This window comes from Bos grunniens, chromosome 8 (assembly GCF_055505025.1).
Source record: "Bos grunniens cultivar Pamir isolate PY7600 chromosome 8, Bosgru_T2T1.0, whole genome shotgun sequence".
NCBI classification, from domain to species: domain Eukaryota; kingdom Metazoa; phylum Chordata; class Mammalia; order Artiodactyla; family Bovidae; genus Bos; species Bos grunniens.
Window position 1 is genome coordinate 64,074,994 of NC_141172.1, and position 5,117 is coordinate 64,080,110.

A 5,117-nucleotide genomic window follows, 5' to 3' on the forward strand; every position below is an offset into this window, starting at 1 on the left:
AGAGTGGACCATTATCCATTGCCTTCCCCCGAGCAGGGCACAGACAGAGGCCACCAGCACTCATAAGAAAAAACATTTATTCCAGGAAGCAAAAATATTTCTGCTAACAAGAAGCTATTAGCATGCAGAGGATGTGCTAATATGAGAAAAAAAAAATGGTCTCTGCAAGATAACCTATCAGGAGTGCTGTGAAAGCATGTTCTGATTGACCAGAAGAGGCATATTTCTGGAGGGGACAGCCTGGGATACTTGCAGTCTTGAGTTATGATGCCAGGCTCTGCCTGGAAGAAGACCTGGCTCCCTGGGTGAGATGGGAGACTGGACTCGTACACTTACTCTCTTTTGGAGAGCTATAGCCCATGGGGGTAACTTGGTAATAACACACTCTATCTTTTCTCACTCTTTATTGCTCTTGGTCAGAGAGAAAACTTTGGTGGCAGTAATGTAGACCTAATGAGTCCCGGAATTCTGCTTTGTACCAATTTAACACCAAAGCATGAGGTCCATGATGAAATACTGTCTTCTCTGTTAGGATCTGTCCAACATGAGAGTCTGAGCCTCAATAGCCCTGCTGTCCGTGGTCGATTTGCTTTTGACTGCCTCTTGGCTCTGGGCTGTGGCTGTTTCAGGTTTGCCTTTTTGCAGGGGCCCTTCTGATTCTTTGCATTTACTGGGGAAAATCCACTGCAGGAGATTAATCCATTTTTTGAAGCGGCTTTCTTCAGGATTAACTGTTGAAACTTGCTTCTTAGGGACTCTGCTGATTCCTTTTTCTGGCCAGAGTGACTAATCCCTCGGACCTGGTAGCCATTTGTTCTGCCAATCCTTTTTGATGCTGTCCAGTTTTGGACTCCTATATGCCTTTCTCCCTTCAGTGGGGACACACCTCTTGCTCTGGCTCTTATATCTGGGCTCCTGTCTCAGGACCACCTGCTGCCCTTGGCTGCTCCCTCCACTCTATGTAACATCATAGAGTGTCTGGGAATTGGACGTGGATTTGTCTCCTCTGGACAAGGTTTGGGAACAAGACAAAGATTCCTGAGAGCGGCAAGGAACATATCTGAGTGACAGTCTTTGAGAAGTGTATCTGTGGCACAATCTTGAAGGAGCACACCAGTTTCACAGTCTTGAATGAGCATGCTGGTGGCCCAACCTCGATTCTGATTCTGCTGGTCTGTGGACCTTGAAACTCAAGCTTATGAAACTGTGCCTCAAAATTTAGATATTCTGGATTTGAGGCAAAAAACTTTGTATTCAATGAAGGGTTTCTACTGGACCTTGGAGATTGTGGACTCTTCAAATTCATATTAATGAGTAGGGATTTGACCCACACACTAGGTGCCAAAGTATCTTTTCCAGCAGGGTCTCCTTCCACAGGCTTTTGTTCTTGTTCCCTGGAAGATGCAGAACATACATCAAGGTTCACTGCTGTCATGATACAGTAAGATTCTGGGGAGGCTCGTCCCCCAGCTTCCTCCTGTGGTGCACTGCTGGCCATTGCTGGACTAGAACTGGGCTCCAAGTTGCCTTTGTCAGCCACCATGACAGATGCACTATGCCAGTTTCTGGTCACTAAACTGTATGTGGCTGCATGAGAAGGCGGCTTGTTTTCTGCCCAGTCAGAGGGACCTCTGAGGCCTTACGGATGTCACCAGCTGTGGGTCCTCCCAGAGCTCCCTGGGCTTCCTCACTCACCTGTGAGGGTGTGGGAAGGGGCCTCTCCAGGGAGGGATTTGCCCCTCTTGTTACTACTTTCTCTCTTGCATGGGGCTGAGGAGGTTTTACCAAGCCCTTGGTTAATAGGGCTATTGAGGGGTCCCCAGATCCACAGGTGGCCTTCAAGGTAGACCCTTGAACCTTTTTCAACTTCAAGCTAAGTATGAATTTGAGGAGCTTGAAGAGTAGGTCCCACCTGTGCCTCACCCTCAACTTTACTACATGTGTTTCCAGCTCCTGTTGAATATCAGGACTGAGGACAAGAGACTCAAGGGAGGTGTTCATGGAGGCTTCCCCATCCTGAGAGGAGTATGGATTTCAGGTCTCCATGGGAGCATGCATCTTTCCAAGAATGTCTAAAACAAGATTATCAGCAAATCTCGAACTGTAGACATTTACAGGGATCTCACTCTCGTGGATCTGCTGTGCCTACCTCCCTATAAGGATTCCTGAGACTTCTGGATGTTTCCTGCTGAGGCTCAACTCTCTTTCTGACTCAGTTTTGCTCTTGGATCATTCACTGGAGGGTTGGCTGAGATCAGGAACAGATCTTTTAGGATCCTCCCCACACTCTACCCTACATCATATTGCAGGTCTGTTCCTGGTGGGATTCATGCTGGGCACTTGGACCTCATCTTCTCTGTGTCCTGGCTGATTTTGCCTAGACCTGCAGAGGACCTTGGGAATTTATCCTAAGGCTGCATCAGTTTCTGGGATGCTCGGATTCTGCAGGGCAGGCAAAACTGTTGCTGCATGAACCTTTTGGAAAACTGGTGCTCCAGTTCCTCCCAAACCTCAGGGCTGGCCAAATCTTCAGGAAGGATGAGGACAGTGCTGTGGGCCCAGGACGACCTGTTCTCCTGCGGAAGGTTAGAAGTGACCTGGCTAAAGACTTGCTGAGATTTCTTAACCAAAGAGGATAAAGTTCTTCCTTTTTCTAGTTGCTTTTACCAAAAGTGGCATCCCAGGTTTTCAATTGCATTTAAGATGAAAGATTGTGCCATATTTGAGACTGTAGGGCAAGATGTTTCACAGGACCCAATCTGGTGTTGTGAAGATGTTCAGACTTGGAGAGAGGGTGATTGATGGACAGTGGTCTTTAACTGTGCCTGAGGTTGTGCTTAACACTGGGGCATGTTTGGAGTCAAGGGTTTGGGTCGGGCCTGGATCTCCATGTGAGCCTGAGGAGGTGGCGTTGGAGTCAAACGTTGGGGTTGGGCCTGGGTCTCCATGTGAGCCTAAGCTGGTGGTGGTTGACATGGAGATATGGTTAGAGTCAAGGGTAGGGGATGGTCTGGGGTCTATATGAGAGGCCGAGGTGGTTGTGGTTGACACTGAGCCATGGTTGTTGTCAAGTACAGAGGTCGTATTTGGGTATTCATACGAGCCCAAGGTGGCGGTTGAAACTGGAGCATGGCTGTAGCCAAGGATAGGGATTGGGTCAGGGATTCCATGGATGCTTCAGGTGGTGATTGACATTGAAACATGGTTGCAGTCCAGGTAGGGGTCAGGCCTGTATCTCCATGCGAGCGTAAGGTGCTGGTTGAAACTGGAACATGGCTGGAGTCCAGATTTCAGGTCGGACCTGGGTCTCCATTTGAGCTTGAGGTGGTGGTTGATACTGCTGCATGATTGGAGTCAAGGTTAGGGGTCGAGACTGGGTCTCCATTTGAGCTTAGGTGCTGGTTGAAACTGGGCCATGACTGGAGTCCAGGTTTGGGATCAGGCCTGGGTCTCCATGTGAACCTGAGGTGGAGGTTGAAACTGCTGCATGGTTGGAGTCAAGGTTCGTGGTTGAGCCTGGGTCTCCATGTGAACTTGAGGTGGTGGCTGAAAGTGAGGCATGGTTGAAGCTAAGTGTTAGGGACGGGTGTGTGGCTCCATATGACCTAGAGGTGATACTTGCAACTTGGGACATGGTTGGAGTCTTATTTTGAGGTTCACCCTGGGCTACAGTTGAGGCAAGTGCTGGGCCAATATTGGTTGTGATGTTACTTTAGATGAAATTTGGAATTGTTCAACCTTTGAATGGTCATTGTTAAGATATGGCATAACTCAAGAAGGGACCCAGGTACTATGACAGTAGCCACCAGACTCTCACTGTGCAGAAAGGGGAGACCCCAAAACAGATAACTGCATGTCTTCTGTGGATGGTCCCCCAAAGTGTCAGGATATCGGAGCTTCTTGGGAACAAGCAGCTATTCCGGTTTCCCTTTGATGCTCCAGAAGTTTTGGTGACCCAAGGTGTCCTGCTTGTCACCAAGTGACTTGATCCTCTTCCCCAGTGAAGTTAGGTGGTAGCCTGCCTCCTCCTCCTTGTTTTTCTCCTTCCAAATCTTGCCTTCTACCCTCTGGTGATTAGTATCTCCAGCATCTTCTGGACATCCACACTGACAAAAAGAGAGGCTACCAGCCTCTACCTACCTATTTTGGGTCTCCCCAAAATGAGGCCTCTGGTGGATTGCTGGGAAGGTGTTCTTGCTTGGACTCTAAATGTCTCAAGGTGGAGAAGCTCCAGGCTTTGGCTGCCTCCTGCCACCATGCCAGGGCTGATACAGGACTGCTTGAACAGACAATGCCTGAGATGGCTGATCTTTAAGGGGAGTTTGGAGATGACCTGTGTGGGATGGTGCCCAGTATGAGTGCCATGGAGTCACCTTGAGTGAGACTCAGCATGGAGCCTGATGGTGGTGGCATAGAGGAGGGTGTTGGAAGTGGAGGGCAGGCTCTCGCATGAGAGGGGCTTGGCAAGTAAGGGGAAAGGGGAAGTGGCCAGGGTGAAAGGCTATCCAGTGGAAATAAAGGCCCTGGTGTTGGAGAGGCACTCGGATGAATGTGAGGGAATGGAAACTGAGGAGGTCACTGAGCCTGGGGAAATGGTAGAAGCCCAAGATAGGGGACACTTGGTCAGAAGAGCTGGGGAGGTGGTGGTAGCTGCTTCTTCCTTGCATGGTTGGTGGGCTCCAGCAGGAACTGGTTGGCAAGCCTCACCAGGTGAATCTTTACACGAGAGCTGATCAAAGCCTCCCGTCTCGGAAGCTCCCTAGGTGTCTGCAGGAGACATGAGGAACAAGCTGCAGCCAGGAGCCCTGGGGCAAGGAGGGCTGGGCAGTGCAGGCAGGGGTGGGCATCTGCACCCCACAGTCTGGCACGGCCCCAGTGCTGACTTCACGATGCTCCTGCTGTCCCTCACCCCAGGACGTTGTCCCATACCCCACCCCCAGGACTCCCCCCTCTCAGCTCAGCCCCAGGCTGCCAGTATCCCTGGGGTCACACCTTAGGCTTTAGGAGGAAGAACCACCTAGAAAAGAAAGGGAAGATTCTCTACCTTTCCAGAAGTGAAGTCGGGTCCCGGACCTCTTCCAGTGCTTCCTGGCAATCTCTTCAAGCTGAAAATCAGC

At 50.1% G+C, this 5,117-nt stretch overlaps 2 pseudogenes; both read right to left on the bottom strand.

Annotated features, from left to right (window-relative positions):
- Positions 1-262: 262 nt before the first annotated feature.
- Positions 263-3,346, bottom strand: LOC147367265 (spermatogenesis-associated protein 31E1-like; annotated as a pseudogene).
- A 230-nt stretch (positions 3,347-3,576) lies between these two features.
- Positions 3,577-4,667, bottom strand: LOC147367266 (spermatogenesis-associated protein 31E1-like; annotated as a pseudogene).
- Positions 4,668-5,117: the final 450 nt, after the last annotated feature.